This window comes from Canis lupus, chromosome 4, assembly GCF_011100685.1.
Source record: "Canis lupus familiaris isolate Mischka breed German Shepherd chromosome 4, alternate assembly UU_Cfam_GSD_1.0, whole genome shotgun sequence".
Taxonomy (NCBI): Eukaryota; Metazoa; Chordata; class Mammalia; order Carnivora; family Canidae; genus Canis; species Canis lupus.
In genome coordinates, this window is record NC_049225.1 from 342433 (window position 1) to 364976 (window position 22544).

General features: G+C 40.9%; 1 long non-coding RNA gene and 1 pseudogene across 2 annotated transcripts; both read right to left on the bottom strand.

Moving 5' to 3' along the window:
* Nucleotides 1–933: 933 nt before the first annotated feature.
* LOC111095416 lies at nt 934–21652 on the bottom strand. Of its 2 annotated transcripts, XR_005357508.1 has the most exons (3): nt 21504–21652; nt 18479–19356; nt 934–1061 (listed from the first exon to the last, which is right to left on the bottom strand). It is a non-coding gene; the product is annotated as an uncharacterized LOC111095416 (long non-coding RNA). The 2 variants fall into 2 exon arrangements; XR_005357507.1 differs by lacking the exon at nt 934–1061 and having other exon boundaries at nt 18389–19356.
* Nucleotides 21653–21798: 146 nt separating this feature from the next.
* On the bottom strand, nt 21799–22292 carry LOC111095678 (annotated as a pseudogene).
* Nucleotides 22293–22544: the final 252 nt, after the last annotated feature.

Genomic DNA, 22544 nt, shown 5'->3' on the forward strand with positions numbered 1-22544 from the left:
TGCCTGGATTCCTCATTCACAAAACCGATGAGAAACTAAATATATGAATTGTAAGATGCAAGGTATTGGGGCAATACAGTAACAGAGGAACAAGAGATAACTAAGTCTACCAGGCCTCAGCATCTCTCCCTTCCCTTTTCTCTCTCCTCAGATCTCTTCGTTTCCCCACAGCCATGCTGGCTGCCTTTTTCACCTGTTCTGGCCAAATCAGCTTCTGTTAGTATCTGCAACAGGGGTCCCTTCTTCCTGACACACTGTGCTCAGATGTGTGCAGATCTAACTTTACCCTTTTGTTATTCTGTTCTCAGGATTTCACCCTCAGTGATAGCTTTCATACCTTTCTCTCCACTGACTCCCCGGCCTTCATTCATAGCACACAGTCTTGTGTAGCATCTAGCACTTGCTCTTTTCTTTCACATGTTTTTGTGTTTGTGCTTTTGTCCATCTCCAGACTGTGAATTCCTAAAGGCAGGGAGCTTGTGGTATTTTCAGATCCACCCATGGGCCCACCAAGGTACCTAGCATAGGGTGAGTGCTTAGTGCGTAGTTATGGAATGAATCAATGAGAAGTTTTTGGAAGCCACCTCCCCTTTCAACCACCTCCACTGCAGGGAGACATGCCACTAACAGTTTCAAGTTGTCTCTGGGCAAGGGGATGACCATGATGGCCTCTGTGTGAGTCTTTCCTCTGCATTTCCTCCACACAAATCCCTAGGTACCATTACAAAGGAGGCTTCCTGCATCATATTTTCCAGCTCAAGCATTACACCCCAGGCAGGCACACCACACAAGGAAAGGACAGCTTTATTTGGGTGTCCTCAAGGCAGTGGCTTTCCAGAATAACAGGGCAAAGGACCAGGACCTACAGGCTCCAAGGGCAGAGTAAAGGACCTTTTCCTGTCCTCTCCATTGGTTTTCTGTTTACAAATATGGGACCTCACCTCAGCCAGAAGACTGACCCTGGACCCACCCATGCCTATCTAAATGAGGATCCTGAAGGTTCTGTGGAGACTGGTCTTGTCCCTGACCCCAGATGCAGTGTACAGTGCTCTGGCATTTTCCTAGAGAAAATAAACAAATGATAAACATGTAGACAACATGACTAACCATCAGAAAAATGCAAGCCAAGAACACAATGAGATATCACATCACATGCATTGGAAGAGCTAGCCTAAAAAAGACAATGCTGCTGAGAATGCAGAGAAAAGGGAACCCTTGGGCACTATTGTTGAGATCGCACATTGGTACTGTCACTATGCAAAACATATGGTGGTTCCTCAAAATTTAAAAATAGAACTACCATATGATCAAGCCATTCCACTTCTGGGACCATATCCATAAAAAACAGAAAAATGTGTCCAGGAAATATTTGCATCTCCATGATCAGGAAGCACTGTTTTAAACAACCAAGACATGAAAATGTCCATGCCCATCAGTGGTGACTGGATAAGGAAGTGTTAGCTATAGAATGGAATATGAATCAGCCATAGGAAAGGAAATCTTGCTATGTGTGATAATGGTACTGGACTTTGAAGGTATTGTGCCAAGCAAAATAAGTCAGAGAAAGGCAAAATATGGTTTTATACATATATATTCACTTATATGTGGAGTCTAAAACAAAAATAAAGAAGAAAAACTAATTCAGAAAAGGGGATCAAACAGAAGTATCCAGAATGGGAGTTGAAGGGATGGTGAAAAGACACAAACTTTTAGTTTTAAGATAAAGAAGTAATAGCGATTTACAGTACAATATGACGACTACAGTGAATACTACTTTCTGGTGTATCTGAGAGGTGGCAAGAGAGTAAATCTTGAGAGTTCTCACCACAAGGAAAATCTTTTGCTTTCTTTTTTATTTACCTTATTTTCATTTCTGTTTTTGTTTTAGCAGGGTATATACATCTTCCTCATTTTTTAAGTTTTTAATGTATTTTTTGGAGTTCTATTTGCCAACATAGAGTATAACACTCAGTGCTCATCCCATCAAGTGTCTGTCACCCACCTCCCTTTCTACTACCCCTTGTTCAATTCCCAGAGTCAGGAGTCTCATGTTCTATCACCCTCTCTGATATTTCCCACTCATTTTCTCTCCTTTCCCCTACAACCCCTTTCACTATTTTATTATATTCCCCATATGAGTGAAACCATATAATGATTGTGCTTCTCCAGTTGACTTTCTTCACTCAGCATAATACCCTCCAGTTCCATCCACGTCGAGGCAAATGGTGGGTACTTGTTTCTAAAGGCTGAGGAATATTCCATTGTGTGTGTGTGTATATATATATATATATATATATATATATATATATATATATATACACACATCTTCCTTATCCATCCATCTCTTAATGGACATTGAGGCTCTTTCCACAGTTTGGCTATTGTGCATATTGCTGGTATTAACACTGAGGTTCAGGTGTCTCGGATTTTTATTGCATCTGTATCTTTGAGGTACATCCCCAGCAGTGCAATTACTGAGTCATAGGGCAGATCCATTTTTAACTCTTTGAGGAACCTCCACATAGTTTTCCAGAGTGGCTGTACCAGTTCACGTTCCTGCCAACACTGCAACAGGGTTCCCCTTTCGCCACATCCTATCCAACATTTGTTGTTTCCTGTCTTATTAATTTTCACCATTCTCACTGGTGTGAGGTGGTCTTTCATTGTAGTTTTGATTTGATTTTCCCTGATGACAAGTGATGCGGAACATTTTCTCATGTGCTTGTTGGCCATGTGTATGTTCTTTGGTGAAATTTCTGTTAATGTCCTTTGCCCATTACATGATTGGCTTGTTTGTTTCTTGGGTTTGGAGTTTAAGAAGTTCTTTATAGATCTTGGATACTAGCCCTTTATCTCATATGTCATTTGCAAATATCTTCTCCCATTCTGTAGGTTGTATTTTAGTTTTGTTGACTGTTACTTTTGCTGTGCAGAAGCTTTTAATCTTGATTAAGTCCCAGTAGTTCATTTTTGCTTTTATTCTCTTGCCTTTATAGATGTATCTTGCAAGAAGTTGCTGTGGCCAAGTTCAAAAGGGGGCTGCCTGTGTTCTCTAGGATTTTGATGAATTATTGTCTCAATTTAGATCCTTCATCCATTTTGAGTTTATCTTTGTGTATGGTGTAAGAGAATTGTCTAGTTTCATTCTTCTGCATGTAGCTGTCCAATTTTCCCAGCACCATTTATTGAAGAGATCATCCTTTTCCACTGGATAGTCTTTCCTGCTTTGTTGAATATAAATTGACCATAGAGTTGAGGGCCCATTTCTGGGTTCTCTATTCTGTTCCATTGATCGGTGTCTGTTTTTGTGTCAGTACCATACTGTCTTGATGATCACAGTTTTGTAGTACAACTTGAAATCTGCAATGGTGATGCGCCCGGCTCTGGTTTTCTTTTTCAGTATTCCCCTGGCTATTCAAGGTCCTTTCTGATTCCACACAAACCTTAAGATTATTTGTTCCAACTCTGTGAAGAAAGTCCAAGGTATTTTTGACAGGGATTCCACTGAATGTATAAATTGCCCTGGGTAACATAGACATTTTCACAAAATTAATTCTTCAATCCATGTGCGTGGAATATTTTTCCAGCTCTTTGTATCTACTTCATTTCTTTCAGACGTGTTCTGTAGCTTTTAGGGTATAGATTCTTTATCTCTTTGGTTAGATTTCTTTCTAAGTATCTTATGCTTTTGGGCGCAATTGTAAATGGGATTGACTCCTTAATTTCACTTTCTTCAGTCTCATTGTTAATATATGGAAATGACACTGATTTCTGGCCATTGATTTTGGATCCTGCCACATTGCTGAATTGGTGTAGGAGTTCTAACAATCTTGGAGTAGAGTCTTTTCGGTTTTCTATGTGCAGTATCATGTCATCTGAAAAGAGGGAGAGTTTGACTTTGCTGATTTGAATGCCTTTTATTTCTTTTTGTTGCCTGATTGCTGAGGCTAGGACTTCTAGTACTATGTTGAATAGCAGTGGAGAAAGTGGACATCCCTGTCTTGTTCCTGATCTTAGGGGAAAGGCTCCCAGTGTTCCCCATTGAGAATGATATTTGCAGTGGGCTTTTCGTAGATAGCTTTTAAGATGTTGAGGAAGTTCCCTCTATCCCTACACTCTGAAGAGTTTTGATCAGGAATGGATGCTGTATTTTGTCAAATGCTTTCTCTGCATCTATTGAAAGGATCATATGGTTCTTGTTTTTTCTCTTGTTGATATGATGAATCACATTGATTGCTTTATGAGTGTTGAACCAGCCTTGCATCCTGGGGATAAATCCCACTTGGTCATAGTGAATAATCTTCTTAATGTATCCTATTGTATCCTATTGGCTAGTATCTTGTTGAGAATTTTTGTATCCATGTTCATCAGGGATATTGGTCTGTAATTCTCCTTTTTGGTGGGGTCTTTGTCTGGTTTTGGAATTAAGGTGGCGCTGGCCTCATAGAATGAGTTTGGAAGTACTCTATCACTTTCTATCTTTCCAAACAGCTTTAGTAGAATAGGTATGGTTTTGTCTTTAAACGTTTGATAGAATTTCCCTGGGAAGCCATCTGGCCCTGGATATTTTTGTCTTGGGAGGTTTTTGATGACTGCTTCAATTTCCTCCTTGGTTATTGGCCTGTTCAGGTTTTCTATTTCTTCCTGTTCCAGTTTTGGTAGTTTGTGGTTTTCCAGAAATGCATCCATTTCTTCTAGATTGCCTAATTTATTGGCATATAGCGCTCATAATTAGTTTTTAAAATTGTTTGTATTTTCTAGGTATTGGTGGTGATCTCTCCTTTCTCATTCGTGATTTTATTAATTTGAGTCTCTTCTCTCTTCTTTTTAATAAGGCTGGCTAATGGTTTCTCTATCTTATTAATTGGCTTTCTGATGCTGAATTGTAATCCAAATTTTGGAATTCTTTGACAGAGAGTACTTTTTCTGATTCTTTCTTTTGTGGTGAAATCCTCCTTCTAGTCATTTTGCTCAGTGCAGAGTGGCTGTATCAGCGGGCTGAGTCAAGAATATCAACCACGATTTAAAAAATTTCACCCTAGATGATTCTGACGAGGTCAGAGACAAGAAAATGAAAATAAAGATTAGAGCAAAATAAAACAAAAGGCCCACTAAAGTTAAAAACAAATTTTAAAACAAACTAGTGGGGAGGGGCAAGATGGCAGAAGAGTAGGGTCTCCAAATCACCTGTCCCCACCAAATTACCTAGATAACCTTCAAATTATCCTGAAAATCTACGAATTCGGCCTGAGATTTAAAGAGAGACCAGCTAGAATGCTACAGTGAGAAGAGTTCGTGCTTCTATCAAGGTAGGAAAATGGGGGAAAAAGAAATAAAGAAACAAAAGGCCTCCAAGGGGGAGGGGCTCCGCGAGGAGTCAGGCGAAGGCCGGGGCGAGTGACCCCAGGACAGGAGAGCCCCGTCCCGGAGAAGCAAGAGCTGCACCAATTTTCCCGGATGGAAAGGCCTCACAGGGATTTGGAGCAGGACCCCAGGAGGGCAGGGATGCCCTCAGGTTCCCTGGACACTAACAGACACCTGTGCCTCGGGGAGAGTGCGCCCAGCTCCCTAAGGGCTGCAGCACGCAAGGCGGGACCCGGAGCAGCTCAGAGGGGCTCGGGCGGTGGCTCCGCGAAGGGGGCTGCGCGGCCGGGAGCGCGAATCCAACAGCGCAGGCCCCGGAGCACAGGGCGCCGGGACACAGCCCAGGATCCGGCCTGCCCCGGGACAGGCAGAGGCCGGGAGGGCCCAGGACAGCGAGGACGCTCCTGCCCCGAGCTGAGCAGATCAGTGGCCCCACCCCGGAGCCTCCAGGCCCTGCAGACGGAGAGCTCTGGAGTTACTGCGGGAGCTGACTCCAGGGCTCCAGACCTGCCCCCGCCACTGGGGTTGTTCCTCCTGGGGCCTCACGGGGTAAACAACCCCCACTGAGCCCTGCACCAGGCAGGGGGCAGAGCAGCTCCCCCAAGTGCTAACACCTGAGAATCAGCACAACAGGCCTCTTCCCCGGAAGACCAGGTAGACGGACAAGTTCCAGGGGAACTCAAGGGACTTAAAGTATACAGAAACAGAAGATACTCCCTTGTGGTTTTTTTTTTTCTTTTTGGTTTGATTCCCCCACTCCTTTTTTTTCCCTTTCTTTTTTGCTTTCTCTTTTTCTTCTCTTTATTTTTCTTTTTTCTTCCTTTTTTCTTTTTTCTTTTTCCCTTTTCTTTCCTTCTTCCTCTCCTCTCTTTACCTCCTTTTCCCAATACAACTTGTTTTTGGCCACTCTGCACTGAGCAAAATGACTAGAAGGAAAACCTCACCTCAAAAGAATCAGAAACAGTCCTCTCTCCCACAGAGTTACAAAATCTGGATTACAATTCAATGTCAGAAAGCCAATTCAGAAGCACTAATATACAGCTACTGGTGGCTCTAGAAAAAAGCATAAAGGACTCAAGAGACTTCATGACTGCAGAATTTAGATCCAATCAGGCAAAAATTAAAAATCAATTGAATGAGATGCAATCCAAACTAGAAGTCCTAATGACGAGGGTTAACGAGGTGGAAGAATGAGTGAATAACATAGAAGACAAGTTCATGGCAATGAGGGAAACTGAGGAAAAAAGAGACAGACAATTAAAAGACCATGAAGATAGATTAAGGGAAATAAACGACAGCCTAGGGAAGAAAAACCTATGTTTAATTGGGGTTCCCGAGGGCACCAAAAGGGACAGAGGGCCAGAATATGTATTTGAACAAATCATAGCTGACAACTTTCCTAATCTGGGAAGGGAAACAGGCATTCAGATCCAGGATATAGAGAGACACCCCCCCCAAAAAAAATCAATAAAAACCGCTCAACACCTTGACATTGAATAGTGAAACTTGCAAATTCCAAAGATAAAGAGAAGATCCTTAAAGCAGCAAGAGACAACAAATGCCTGACTTTTATGGGGAGGAGTATTAGGGTAACAGCAGACCTCTCCACAGAGACCTGGCAGGCCAGAAAGGGCTGGCAGGATATATTCAGGGTATTAATGAAAATAACATGCAGCCAAGAATACTTTATCCAGCAAGGCTCTCGTTCAGAATAGGAGAGATAAAGAGCTTCCAAGATAGGCAGAAACTGAAAGAATATATGACCACCAAACCAGCTCTGCCAGAAATATTAAGGGGGACCCTGTAAGATAAAGATGAAGCCCAAAGAAATCCACAAAACCGGGACTGAATAGCTATTATGATGACAATAAATTCATATCTTTCAATAGTTACTCTGATCCTCAATTGGCTAGATGGTCCCATCAAAATGTGCAGGGTTTCAGACTGGATAAAAAAGCAGGACCCATCTATTAGCTGTCTACAAGAGACTCATTTTAGACAGAAGGACACCTACAGCCTGAAAATAAAAGGTTGGAGAACCATTTACCATTCAAATGGACCTCAAAAGAAAGCAGGGGTAACCATCCTCATATCACATAAATTAGTTTATCCCAAAAACTGCAGTAAGAGATGAAGAGGGACACTATACTATATGTAAAGGGTCTATCCAACAAGAGGACCTAACAATAATGAATATTTATGCCCCAAATGTGGGAGCTGCCAAGGATATCAATCAATTAATAACCAAAGTAAAGACATACTTAGCTAATAGACTCATAGTAGGAGACTTACACATGGCACTTTCTGAAAATGACAGATTTTCTAAGCACAACATCTCCAAAAAAAAAAAAAAAAAAAAAAAAAAAAAAACAAGGGCTTTAAATGATACAGTGAACCAGATGGATTTCACAGACAGTTACAGAACTTTGCATCCAAATGCAACTGAATACACATTCTCCTCAAGTGCACATGGAACTTTCTCCAGAATAGACCACATACTGGGTCACAAATCAGGTCTCAACTGAGACCAAAAGATTGGAATTCTCTCCTGCCTATTTTCAGACCATAATGCTTTGAAACTTGAACTCAATCGCAAGAAGAAATTTAGAAGAAACTCCAATACGTGGAGGTTAAAGAGCATCCTGCTAAAAGATGAAAGGGTCAACCAGGAAATTAGAGAAGAATTAAAAGATTGATGGAAAAGAATGAAAATGAAGATACAACTGTTCAAAATCTTTGGGATACAACAAAAGCAGTCCTGTGAGGGAAAAACATCACAATACAAGCATCCCTCAAAAACCTGGAAAAAAAATCAAATACAAAAGCTAACCTGGCACTTAAAGGAACTGGAGAGAGAACAGCAAATAAAACCTACAGTAAGCAGAAGAGACATAATAAAGATTGGAGCAGAACTCAATGAAATACAGACCAGAAAAACTGTGGAACAGATCAACAAAACCAGGAGTTGGTTCTATGAAAGAATTAATAAGATAGATAAACCATTAGCCAGCCTTATTAAAAACAAAAGAGAAAAGACTCAGAAATTAATAAAATCGCGAATGAAAGAGGAGAGATGACCACCAATACTAAGGAAACACAAACGATTTTAAAAACATATTATGTGCAGTTATATACCAAGAAATTAGGCAATCTAGAAGAAATGGAAGCATTTCTTGAAAACCACAAACTACCAAAACTGGAACAGGAAGAAATACAAAACCTGAACAGGCCAATAACCAGGGAGGAAATTGAAGCAGTCATCAAAAACCTCCCAAGACACAAAAGTCCAGGGTCAGATGGCTTCCCAGGGGATTTCTATCAAATGCTTTTTATTTTGTTTTATTTTATTTTATTTTATTTTATTTTATTTTTTAAAGATTGTATTTATTTATTTATGAGAAACACACACACACACACACACACACACACACACACAGAGGGAGACAATGGCAGAGACACAGGCTCCATGCAGAGAGCCCAGCATGGGACTCAATCCTGGGTCTCCAGGATCACACCCTGGGCTGAAAGCAGTGCTAAACCACTGAGCCACCTGGGCTGCCCACTATCAAACGTTTAAGAAAGAAACAATACCTATTCTACTAAAGCTGTTCTGAAGGATACAAAGGGATGGAATCCTTCCAAACTCAGTTTATGAGGCCAGCATCACCTTAATCCCAAAGCCAGACAAAGACAAAAAAAAAGGAGAATTATAGACCAATATCCCTGATGAACACAGATGCAAAAATTCTCAACAACATACTAGCCAATGGGATCCAACAGTACGTTAAGAAGATTATTCTTTGTTTTTTTGCCCATTTCATGATTGGATTGTTTGTTTCTTTGGTGTTGAGTTTAATAAGTTCTTTATAGATCTTGGATACTAGCCCTTTATCTGATAGGTCATTTGCAAATATCTTCTCCCATTGTGTAGGTTGTCTTTTAGTTTTGTTGACTGTTTCTTTTGCTGTGCAGAAGCTTTTTATCTTGGTTAAGTTCCGATAGTTCATTTTTGCTTTTGTTTCCCTTGCGTTCATGGATGTGTCTTGCAAGAAGTTACCATGGCCAAGTTCAACAAGGGTGTTGCCTGTGTTCTCCTCTGGGATTTTGATGGAATCTTGTCTCACATTTAGATCTTTCATTCATTTTGAGTTTATCTTTGTGTATGGTGTAAGAGAATGGTCTAGTTTCATTCTTCTGCGTGTGGATATCCTATTTTCCCAGCACCACTTATTGAAGAGACCGTCTTTTTTTCCAGTGGATAGTTTTTCCTGCTTTTTCGAATATTAGTTGGCCATATAGTTGAGGGCCGATTTCTGGATTCTGTTCCATTGATCTGTGTCTGTTTTTGTGCCAGTACCACACTGTCTTGATGACCACAGCTTTTTAGTACAACCTGAAACCTGTCATTGTGATGCCCCCAGATATGGTTTTCTTTTTTAAAATTCCCCTGGCTATTCGGGGTCTTTTCTGATTCCACACAAATCTTAAGATGATTTGTTCCAACTCTCTGAAGAAAGACCATGGTATTTTGATAGGGACTGCACTGAACGTGTAAATTGCCCTGGGTAGCATTGACATTTTCACAATGTTAATTCTTCCAATCCATGAGCATGGAATATTTTTCCATCTCTTTGTGTCTTCCTCAATTTCTTTCAGAAGTCTTCTATAGTTTTTAGGGTATAGATCCTTTATCTTTTTGGTTAGGTTTATTCCTAGGTATCTTATGCTTTGGTGCAATTGTAAATAGGATTGACTCCTTAATTTCTTTTTCTTCAGCCTCATTGTTAGTATATAGTAAAGCCACTGATTCTGGGCATTGATTTTGTATCCTGCCACGCTGCCAAATTGCTGTATGAGTTCTAGCAATCTTGGAGTAGAGTCTTTTGGGTTTTCTATGTAGAGTATCATGTCATCGGCAAAGAGGGAGAGTTTGACTTCTTCTTTGCCAATTTGAATGCCTTTAATGTCTTTTTGTTGCCTGATTGCTGAGGCTAGGACTTCTAGTGCTATGTTGAATAGCAGTGGTGAGAGTGGACATCCCTGTCTTGTTCCTGATCTTAGGGGAAAGGCTCCCAGTGTTTCCCCATTGAGAATGATATTTGCTGTGGGCTTTTCATAGATGGCTTTTAAGATGCTGAGGAATGTTCCCTCTATCCCTATGCTCTGAAGAGTTTTGATCAGGAATGGGTGCTGTATTGTGTCAAATGCTTTTTCTGCATCTATTGAGAGGATCATATGGTTCTTGCTTTTTCTCTTGTTGCAATGTTGAACCGACATTGCATCCCAGGGATAAATCCCACATGGTCATGGTGAATAATCTTCTTAATGTACTGTTGGATCCCATTGGCTAGTATCTTGTTGAGTATTTTTGCATCTGTGTTCATCAGGAATATTGGCCTATAATTCTTTTTGGTGGGGTCTTTGTCTGGCTTTAGGATTAAGGTGATACTGGCCTCATAGAATGAGTTTGGAATTATTCCATCTCTTTCTGTCTTTCCGAACAGCATTAGTAGAATAGGTATGGTTTCTTCTTTAAACGTTTGATAGAATTCCCCTGGGAAGCCATCTGGCCCTGGACTTTTGTGTTGTGGGAGGTTTTTGATGACTGCTTCAAGTTCCTCTCTGGTTATCGGCCTTTTCAGGTTTTCTATCTTCCAGTTCCAGTTTTCGTACTTTGTGGTTTTCCAGAAATCCGTCCGTTTCTTCTAGATTGCCTAACTTATTGGCATATAACTGCTCATAATATGTTTTAAAATAATTTGCATTTCCTTGGTATTGGTGGTGATCTCTCCTTTTTCATATATGATTTTATTATTTAGAGTCTTTTCTCTTTTTTTTAATAAGGCTGGCTAATATTTTATCTATTTTATTAATTCTTTCAAAGAACCAACTCCTGGTTTTGTTGATCTGTTCCACAGTTTTTCTGGTCTCTATTTCATTGAGTTCTGCTTGAGTCTTTATTAATTCTCTTCTTCTGCTGGGTGTAGGTTTTATTTGCTGTTCTTTCTCCATTTCCTTTTTTTTTTAAATTTTTTATTGGAGTTCAATTTGCCAACCTATAGCATTACACCCAGTGCTCATCCCGCCAAGTGCCCCCCTCAGTGCCCATCACTCACTCACCCAACTCCACGCCCACCTCCCCTTCCACTACCCCTTGTTCATTTCCCAGAGTTAGGTGTCTCTCATGTTTTGTCACCCTCACTGATATTTTCACTCTTTTTCTCTCCTTTCCCTTTATTCCCTTTCACTAATTTTTATATTCCCCAGTAGTTCCTTTAGGGGCAGGTTTGCTTGTGTATTTTAGTTTTTCCCAGTTATTTAAGGGATGCCTGTATTGCAATGTATTTCCCTCTCAGGACTGCTTTTGCTGTATCCCAAAGATTTTGAACGGTTGTACCTTTATTCTCATTAGTCTCCATGAATCTTTTTCATTTTTCTCTAATTTCCTGGTTGAGCCTTTCATCTTTTAGCAGGGCATTCTTTAAACTCCATGTGTTTGAATTTCTTCCGAATTTCTTCTTGTACTTTATTTCAAGTTCCGAAGCATTATGGTCTGAAAATAAGCAAGGGACAATCACAATCTTTTGGTATCAATTAAGATCTGATTTGTGACCCAGTATGTGGTCTATTCTGGAGAAAGTTCTCTGTCCACTTGAGAAGAATGTGTATTCCATTGCATTTGGTTATAAAGTTCTGTAAATATCTGTGAAATCCATGTGGTCCAGTGTATCATTTAAAGCTCTTGTTTCTTTGGAGATGTTGTACTTAGAATATCTGTCATTTATAGAAAGCACCGTGTTGAAGTCTCCTAGTATAAGTGTATTATTATGTAAGTATATCTTTACTTTGGTTGCTCCCACAGTCGGGGCATAAATATTCATGATTGTTAGGTCCTCTTGTTGGATAGTTCCTTTAAGTATGATATAGTGTCCCTCTTCATCTCTTACTACAGTCTTTGGGATAAACTTTAATTTATCTGATATTTGGATGGCTACCCCTGCTTTCTTTTGAGGACCATTTGAATGGTACATGGTTCTCCAATCTTTTATTTTCAGGCTGTAGGTGTCCTTAGGTCTAAAATGCATCTCTTGTAGATGGCAAATAGATGGGTCTTGCTTTTTTATCCAGTCTGAAACCCTGCGACTTTTGATGGGATCATTAAACCCATTCACGTTCAGAGTTACTATTGAAAGATATGAATTTAGTGTCATCATAATACGTATTCAGTTCTTGTTTTTGTGGATTGCTTCCTTGGGCTTCCTCTTTCTTTTACAGGGTCCCATTTAATATTTCTTGTAGAGCTGATTTGGTGGTCACATATTCTTTCAGTTTCTGCCTATCTTGGAAGCTCTTTATCTCTCCTTCTATTTGAATGAGAGCTTTGTGGGATAAAGTGTTCTTTGGCTGCATGTTCTTCTCATTTAGGACCCTGAATATATCCTGCCAGCCCTTTCTGGCCTGCCAGTTCTCTTTGGAGAGTTCTGTTAATCTAATACTTCTCCCCATATAAGTTTGGGATTTCTTGTCTCTTTTGCTTTAAGGATCTTCTCTTTATCTTTGGAACTTGCAAGTTTCACTATTAAATGTTGGGGTGTTGAACGGTTTTTATTGATTTTAGGGGGGATCTCTCTATCTCTTGGATCTCAATGAGTGTTTCCCTCCCCAAATTAGGGAAGTTCTCAGCTATGATTTGTTCAAATATGCTTTCTGGCCCTCTGTCCCCTTCGGCACCTTCTGTGACCTCAATTAAATGTAGATTTTTCCTTCTGAGGCTGTCATTTATTTCCCTTAACTTTTCCTCATGATCGTTTAATTGTTTTTCTCTTTTTTCCTCAGCTTCCTTCCTTGCCATCAACTTTTCTTCTATGTCACTCACTCTCATCTACCTCATTAACCCTTGTTGTTAGGACTCCAATTTGGATTGCATCTCATTTAATTGATTTTTAATTTTGGCCTGGTTCGATCTAAATTCTGCAGTCATGAAGTCTCTTGATTCCTTTATGCTTTTTTCCAGAGCCACCAGTAGCTTTATAATTATGCTTCTGAATATGGTTCTGAATTGACATCGAATTGTAATCCAAATTTTGTAACTTTGTAAACAGAGTACTGTTTCTGTTCTTTCTTTTGTGGTGAGTTTTTCTTTCTAGTCATTTTGCTGAGAGCAGAGTGGCTGTATGAGCAGGCTGTATCAAGAATATCAACCACATATATGTATACAATGGAATATTACTCAGCCATTAGAAATGACAAATACCCACCATTTGCTTTGATGTGGATGGAACTGGAAGGTATTATGTTGAGTGAGGTAAGCCAATCGGAGGACAAACATTATATGTTCTCATTCATTTGGGGAATATAAAAAATAGTGAAAGGGAATAAAGAGGAAAGGAGAAAAAATGAGTGGGAAATATCAGAAAGGGAGACAGAACATGAAAGACTCCTAACTCTGGGAAACAAACTAGGGGTGCTGGAAGGGGAGGTGGGCAGGGGGTGGGGGTGACTGGGTGACAGGCACTGAGGTGGGCACTTGACGGGATGAGCACTGGGTGTTATTCTATATGTTGGCAAATTCAACAGCAATAAAAAATAAATTTATAGATTAATAATAATAATAATAATTTATAAAAAAAGAATATCAACCACAACCTAAGGAAATTTCAGCCCAGATTCTGCCAAGATCAGAGACCAGAAATTGAAAACAAGATCAGAATGAAATAAAAACAAAAGCACCACTAAAGTTAAAAACAAATTTTAAAACAAAGTAGTAAAAAATAAAGACCAAGAATCCCAAAGAAGAAGAGAAAAAAAGAAAAAAAAGGAATAGGAAAAAAAGGAAGAGGGACTGGGAGATGGTGATGGTGATGAAGTTGTAGTGGAGGGAGAATGAGGGGTTCTAGAGGGTGTATCTTTTTTCTGAGTATATTAAGTTCTGTATGTTAGAAGATGCTCAGTCCCAAAGTTATATAAACCAGAAATACTTGTAGAAGGCCCCAACATTGACCACCAAAACATAAATGAGATAAAAGAGGGGGGCAAATGGGAATGAGGAATCTCACAGAATGAACCAGCACGGTATATCACTTGGTTCTGGGTGCATGCTGGTCATGTTTTAGAAGGTATTAACTTCCCCCATTGCAGAGCAAAATGAGGCAGAGAAAACAAAAAAACACAAAACAGAAAAAAAACCATATATATATATCTCCCAAAATTCAGTTGAGTATGTTGAAGGGAATCTAAAAGTGGAAAATATATCTAGGACCTGTAATTGTAGAAATATGAAAGTAAAAAGGAAGAATCTTAAAAATGAAGAGGTGGTAAAATATTGTAGTTAAGGTGGGAAAAGTGAAAAAAGAATTGCAAATTTACAGTCTGATATAAAAACGAGTTGTACTTGGGCAGCCGAGGTGGCTCAGCGGTTTAGCACCCACTTGATCCTGAAGACCTGGGATTGAGTCCCACGTCGGCCTCCCTGCATGGAGCCTGTTTCTCCCTCTGCCTGTTTCTCTGCCTCTCCCTTTCTCTCTGTGTCTCTCATGAATAAATAAATAAAATGTTAAAAAAAAAAAAGAGTTGTACTGGAAAAAGGAAGAAAAAAATAGGAGGGGTACCCTGTAGTTCTATATACTGTAAATCTCTTGACCTCCCCTGGAGCTTTCCAGCGCTGCTTGGTCAAGAACTTGCTCTTCTCCTGTCCTTCCAGCGGGTCTTCTGGCGGGGAGGGAGGCCTGCTGTGCTGATTCTCAGGTGTGTGTACTTGGGGGAGATGCCCCCCCCACCCCCGCCATATGCCGGGCTCAGTGGGAGCTGTTTACCCTGTGAGCCCCCTGTTCCCTGGTGGCCCTGCCTCTCTCAGGCACATGGTGAAACAAGGAGGAACAAGCACACTGGCGGCGGCCAGGTCTCCAGGCCTGGAGTCAGCTCCCCACAGCAACTGCCACAGTCTCGTGGTCTGCACTGGTGTAGGTGCTCCTGGGGCAGCAGGGGAAACTGACCTGCACAGCTTGGGGGCCCAGCAGGAGAGTCCTCGCTGTCCTGTGCCCTCCCTACCTCTGCCTGTCCCGGGGGAGCGCAGGATCGTGGGCTGTGTCCGCCGGCACCATGGGATCCCGGGCCTGTGCGGCTGGAACCGCGCTCCTGGGCCGCCGCTCCCGAGGCACAGGGCGCAGCCCCCACCCCGGGCTTCTGCGAGGCCCCGGCTGCGCTCCGCCCGGTCCCGAGCGGCCGCGTGCAGTGCGCCCTCCCCCAGGCTCTGCTGCTAGTGACTCCGGGAGACTGGGGGCTCCACTGCCTCTTCTGAGACTCTGCCCAATTTCCCTGCTAAACGCCTTTCCGTCAGGCAAGAATCTGGTGCAGATTTTTAAAAGTTCCTGCTTTCCTGGGACCGGACTTTCCTGTCCTGGAGGCTTTCGCTGCCCTGCCTTAGCCCGGCTCCTCGCGCCCCGCCCCCCTTGATTCTTTTTCATTTTTTTCCCGCCTTCCTGCCTTGTTAGAGGCGAAAACCCTTCTCTCTTTAGCGTTCCAGCTGTTCTCTCTTTAAATCTCAGGTCAAATTAATAGGTTTTCAGGATGGTCCGAAAGTAATCTAGGTAAGTTGGCGGGGCCAGGTGAGTTGAGGACCCTATTATTCCTCCGCCATCTTGCCCCACCCCCTCAGGTTTATGAATTCTTTTTTTTTTTAAGGATTTTATTTATTTATTCATGACAGACACAGAGGGCGGGGGGCAGAGACACAGGCAGAGGGAGAAGCAGGCTCCACGCAGGGAGGCCGACGTGGGACTCGATCCCAGGCCTCCAGTATCATACCCTGGGCTGAAGGCGGCGCTAAACCACTGAGGCACCCGGGCTGCCCAGGTTTATGAATTCTTACCAAAAATAGCCTACCTGGTTCTCCAGATCTGCAACTACTCTAGGGAAAAAGCCAAACAAATTCAAAACGCAAAACCATATGGGAATGAGTAAATTGTACAGGCTCTAAGGTGTGCTATCAATTTTTTTTCAATAAGGTACCTTTATTGTCATTTTTTCTTCCAGTTTTATTGAGATATAATTGACAAATAATAGCGTTTAAGTTTAAGGTATATAGCATGATGACTTAACCATTTCACAATATATAGAAATGTTATCACAATTTTGGTTAACATCCATCACCCCATACAGCCACAAAAATTTTTTTTTTGCCCATGTGATGAGAACTTTTACGATCTACTCTCAAATGTACCACACTGCATCGGTAACTGTGGTCATGTTGTACATCCCCAGCACTTATTTATCTTATGACTGGAAGCTAATACTTATGACCACCGTCACCCAACTCTCTGGCACTCCTGCCTCTGGCAACCACAAATGTGATCTCTTATTCTGAGTTTGGGGTTCTCTTTAGATTTCACATATAAGGGAGGTCATATAGTATTTGTCTTTCTCTGACTTAGTTCACTTAGCATAATGCCCTCAAGGGGCATGTAGCTGCAAATGGCATTCCCCTTTTTTATGACAGAATAATATTCTGATATACATATGATATACATATGTGGCCAGGTAGTAGATATTCCAGCTTTTGTAGGCCATATAGGGTATCTGTAACATGTTTTCCTGTGTGTGTGTGTGTGTGTTTACAACTCTAAAATTGTAAAAATATTTTTTAGGCATTTTTAACTTGAGGGCTGTACAAAAATAGGCAGAGAAATGGATTTGGCCTACAGACTGTAGTTTGCTAGCTCCCAACTTACGATTATTACAGCTGCTAAAAAGATTTCTTGAGTCTGAGCAAGAGATTCTCAGACAGACTGACACAGAGAGAGGGAGACAGATGATAGATAATCAAATAGATGATTAGATTAAATAATTAGATAAATTAGACAAGTAGATTAGATAAATACAAGACAGAAATACGTTTATGTATTTTTATTATACATATATTTATACATCTACTTGCCTTTCTACACACATACATTCTTGTATATTATCAATAGTTCAGTTAGAATGATAATGGTAGGTAGGTAATTCCACACACACACACACACACACACACACACACAAAGCCTTGAATCTAAATGCTATATTGCTAAGTCTTGCTTTGCTTGGCAAGACTGGTTCTACTGTATGGGAGCTCAGAAGGAAACACAGACCATAATGTAACTCTCCTCAGTGTGGCAGGCTTTGTCTCTTACCATCTCTCTCTGGGAGCACCTTCTGAACTAACTTAACTCCTCAACTCTTAGCCACTTTGGAGTTTATAATAAAGTATTGTTGACTAACATCACAATGCTGGGCATTAGGACTCCAGAATGTATTTATTGACTTAGTTGCAAGTTTGTATCCTTAAACAATATCTCCCCCATTCTGCCACCCCTCCAACCTCTGACAACCACCATTCTACTCCATTTTTATGAGTTCGGTTTTTTTAGATTGCACATATAAATGAAATCACACATACTGGTCTTTCTCGGTCTGATTTAGGTATTGACCTTCCTCTCTGATTTATTTCACTTATCATGAATGCCCCAAAAGCCCACCCATGTTGTCACAAATGGTGAAATTTCCATCCTTCTTATGGCTGAGTAATATTCTACTGTGTGTGTGTGTGTGTGTATCACATTTCCTTTATCCACTCATCCACAATGAACACTTAGGTTGTTTCTATATCTTAGCTATTGTGAATAATACTTCAATGAACAAGGGGTGCAGATATCTCTTTAAGACTCTGATTTCAATTCCTCTGGATATATATCCAGAAGTAAGATACCTGAGTCACATGGTATTTCAATTTTTTATTTTTTATTTTTTTATGTAGGCTCCACACCCAGCATGGAGCCCAACATGGGGCTTGAACTCATGACCCTGAGATCAAGACCTGAGCTGAAGTCAAGAGATGGACCCTTAAGCGTCTAAGCCACCCAGGCACTCCTAATTTTTAATTTTTTGAGGAAGCTTCTTATTGCTTTCTATAATGGCTGCACCAACTTATGTTCCCACAAACAGTGTACAAGTGAACTATATAGTTTAGATCTTTATATCAAGAGACTCCTTGCTCATAAGCCCCACAATTAAACAAATGAGGTTCTTTTTTTTTTTTTTTTTTTTAACAAATGAGTTCTAGAGTCAGAGCTGGGCTTACCTCCCTGGGTATGTTCCATAAGCATGCTGAGTCTTCTCTTATTTATTTGATTGGCCATTTTCACATGGGGGTCAAGTGCAGTAAGTCAGATGAGTCCTATAAATCCCTGAGCAAAACTTCTCCATCAGTATTAGCTAGTGGTGTTCCTGTGGCATCTCCCCTGAAACCACACAAGTGCAGTGGTCACCTAGATTTCTAGTTCTCCAACTGCTACATTTTGGGTCTTCCCTCCAGTAAATTTTCTGCCACCTTGAACTTCCTCACATCTGAGCCTCCAAAAGATTTTGTTCCAGTTGAGTTCCTAATCAGAAAGAGCAAAGCTCTCCTTGTTAAAGACTCCTCTCCACCACCTCTACTGCACCCCACCCCACCCCACGGGAAACCAGCATAGCTGAAAGTCAGTTGTACTTGGAAATGGATGCATTTCATTCATATTTGCAAGTACAGACAAAGATCCCCTTCAGCAGCAGCTGAGCTTCTCATCCTCAGGAATCTGCAGTCAGCAAGTTTAGCTGCCCATTGCTCCAAAAGCCGATACTTAAGATAGGAGCTTTGGATGGAAAGGAATAGGAGCTTTACTCTGTTGGCCAGCCACCTGGGGAGAAGATGGTGGACTCTTGTCCAAAGGCCAACTCCAAGGTTTCAGCCTGGCCCAGAGGTTTTTAAAGGAATAAACCTTTAAAGGGCAGTTAGTTAAAGGCGTGCAGTGGTCTGTAACATTTCTTGATTCTGTGCGGACTCGATAGTTGCCAGCTACAGATGTTATTGCAGTGCTCAGAGTTGTGCAAGAGATCTGGTTCCTCGATGCCCAGCAGGTGGTGCAGGAGAGTCTGGTGAGGTACAGAAGTGCTCTGATCTTTCTATCCAGAATGCATGACCTATGGATATGAGAAGAATCAGTCAGGTAACTAGTAACTAGCCTACCTAAGTAGGCTATGTAAGTAGGCTTACAGACTACCAGATCGGCCAAGGGGCCGAGGCAGCTTCAGGCTGGGGCAGATCTTGGAGCAGCATATCAGCCTTTGCCAAAACACTGCAGGACAGTTGGGCAGCACTCAGCCTACCAGCATGAGGTAAAAGGCTTTTTATTGCATTGATCTCTTGAAATTGTGTCCAGTGTCTTTGAAAATCTCAAGACAAATTTTTCATAAGTGCTAGATTCCAGCCCTTGCCTAAATATTTAATATACCTTAAATCTAGATAATAATTGTTTCAGGCATGTTAAATTTTGCAGCACTTTCCAGCGGCACACAGGCTCTCCCCAGTGGAAGCCTTTAGAAATCCTAGCCAGGAAGTGGCCAGAGGCTGGAGCAGGGAAGAAAAGGCAAAGAGACAGGCAGCATTGGGGGAAGGGGGAGGGGCAAACATTTCATTCTGTTGCAGGTAAATTTTCCTCAGTTAAGGATGCCAACCCGGGGATAAATGTTCTTACAAGCTTCTGTTCTTCTGTTTTTCATTTGAAAGGAAAAGTCAGGAGCTTGGGGTTAATTATATATATATTTTTAATTTTTTTATTATAATTTTTAAGGGAAGCATATTCTCCATAAACCCAGCATTGGATGCCCCAATAAAGGATGAGTTGGATTTAACTAATTCTTTTCCAAAGAACTGCAGTGGGGCACTAAACCAGAATCCACATCTCTGAGGTTCCCCAGAGGCTCCAGAGAAATTGGATTCCATCAATCCCTGGCACCCAGGATTTCCTTTTCTGTTTTGTTTTTAATCCTCCGTGATCTTTAAAGAACAAACAAACAAACAAAAAACAACTAGAATCATGAAAGACTTTTTTTTTTTTTTCAGAATAAAGATACTATGACCATGCTAAAGAACTTTGGGGAAATGTCAGCTATTCTAAGGGGAAAAATTCAAACGTCTATTATATATAACCAAACAGGAATAAACTCTTTCAACATTTGATACATATATACTTTATTGAATAGATTTTGGAGAAAGTCTTTTCAAAGTTAAGGGTATATATTCCATACAGTTTCATCCTTTCGCTTAACATTATATTGTGTTGTTAAAATTTATCAATATCATGAGTATCGATGGCTTCCATAATGCTGCAAAATATGGATGTATCGTGATTTCTTTTTCCTTCTTTCCCTTAGTTCTTTCTCCTCTCCTTCCTTCCTCCCTTCCAATCTTCCTTCCTTCCCTCCTTCCTTCTGGATGCCTTATTTGATAATCACCTTTATGCATTCACACCATTTAAATAGTCAAGGTGATCTATAAGGTGGGAGAAACAGCAGCCTCCACCCCCCACCATATTTCCCACTCCTCAAAAGCAATCAGTAATTCTTTTAGCAACTATTGTGCTATTTGTTGCCATATGCTTAAATAATATGCTTATATCAGAAGTTCTTAATTTTTAAACTTTAGCCATTATCTATTTTGTTTCTACCATATGACCCCCTCCCCAGCACACACACACACACACACACAAACACACACATACCCCTACATATCTCCCCTCCTACATCCTCCCAATCCCAATATCACTTTGTGACTTTAGTTAGACCAATATTCATTATTTGGATTATTACAACCACATAAACCCTATTCACAGCTGAGCCATGGCTTGCTCTACCACAACTATTCTTTTCCTGTATTTTGTTTCATTTTTTCTGAAGTTAAGGGAAACAAACAAAAGTTGTTTTGTTCTTTGTTTCTTTTTCTTAGGTTTCTAAGTACTTTTCACCATCTCAGCAACAAGCTCTATTCTAGTTGAACAAACCTCCTTTCCATATTTTGAAACCTTGGTCAGGCTGCCATTGTCACATTTCTATGGCAGTCACTCACAGGACATTTGATGTACTCTTGCTCTCTAGGTCCTTAGTCGGAGGGGAAGTGTGGAGTATTTCCCTTCCCCCACATCTTATGTAAGACCTTCTTCTGCACTGGATCCTGGGGTTCCTAAATTCCATTTCTTTATTTACTAACTGGGTTTATTCCTAATTTCCAGGGGGCATCATGTCCTCTTGGCTTCCTGAGCAAGTGTCTGTAATGTAAAGTTTTTACTCACATTTAAACGATTTAAATGAGTATGTGGCTACATCAAGAGGTCTAAATTTAAAATTGTTTTTCCACAGGTGTTGGGAGGCACATTTCTCCACTGTCTTCTAGCTTTCCAGTGTCATTGCTGAGATGTGCAATAGCATTTGGATTCTTGTGTGTGACATAAATCCCTTCTCCCGCCCTTCCCCAGAACTGTAGAATTCTGTCATCAGTGTTCTAAAAGCTTAGCAACGTGTACTTGGTAAAGGGTTGTTTTGTTTTTAATAGTTTCATTCTCAATATGTGCAGCTGGTAGGATGTGTTCATGCATCTTCATCAGCACCTGGGACACCTCTACCCTCACCGTTTCTGGTGTAAATGACTTGAGCTCTGACTTTGAGACCAGTTTAATACGTCTTTTACTAAGAAGGTGCTGAAGGGTTGGCTGCCCTGGCTGGGGAACCCTGAGCCCCCCGCCCAGAGACAACCACTGGGGGTCTAAGCTCAGAGTTGGGAACTTCCTTACAGGCTTTGTCATATGTCACTTTGTCAAACGACACTAGGTTATTGAGCTTGTTCCAAGCTTTGCCTTTGGGCCACTTGTTTCTGGCCTTGCCCCCAGATCTGTGCCCTGGTTCTTGTCTTTCTTGGCCAAACTCCCAGCATCTTTCTTCTTGTTGTCCTTGGGAGACAGGGCAAAGCTCAGGGAGCCGCCACTCCCCCTGCAGCCTCGCTAAGATGTCCCGCAAAAGGGGCTACAGTTTATCTTTACCATGTGGAAACTTACAGCTTCCCATTCAGGGAAATTGTATTGCATTCTTCCAGAATATTCTTTCTTCCTTTCATTTCCCTTGTCCTCTCTAGAACTCATATTATTTGATGTCAGTCCTCTAAGACCGTTCCTCTAATTTTCCTGTGTGATATACTTTGTATTCTCTTTATCTGGTTGTTCTATTTAAAAGATTTTTTAAAGTCATTTTTTCCTTTCGATCTTAATCTTCTGAGTTTTTCACCTATTTTAATTGTTTGAACTTCCAAGACTTCTTCCGTGTTCTTTAAATTCTTGGGT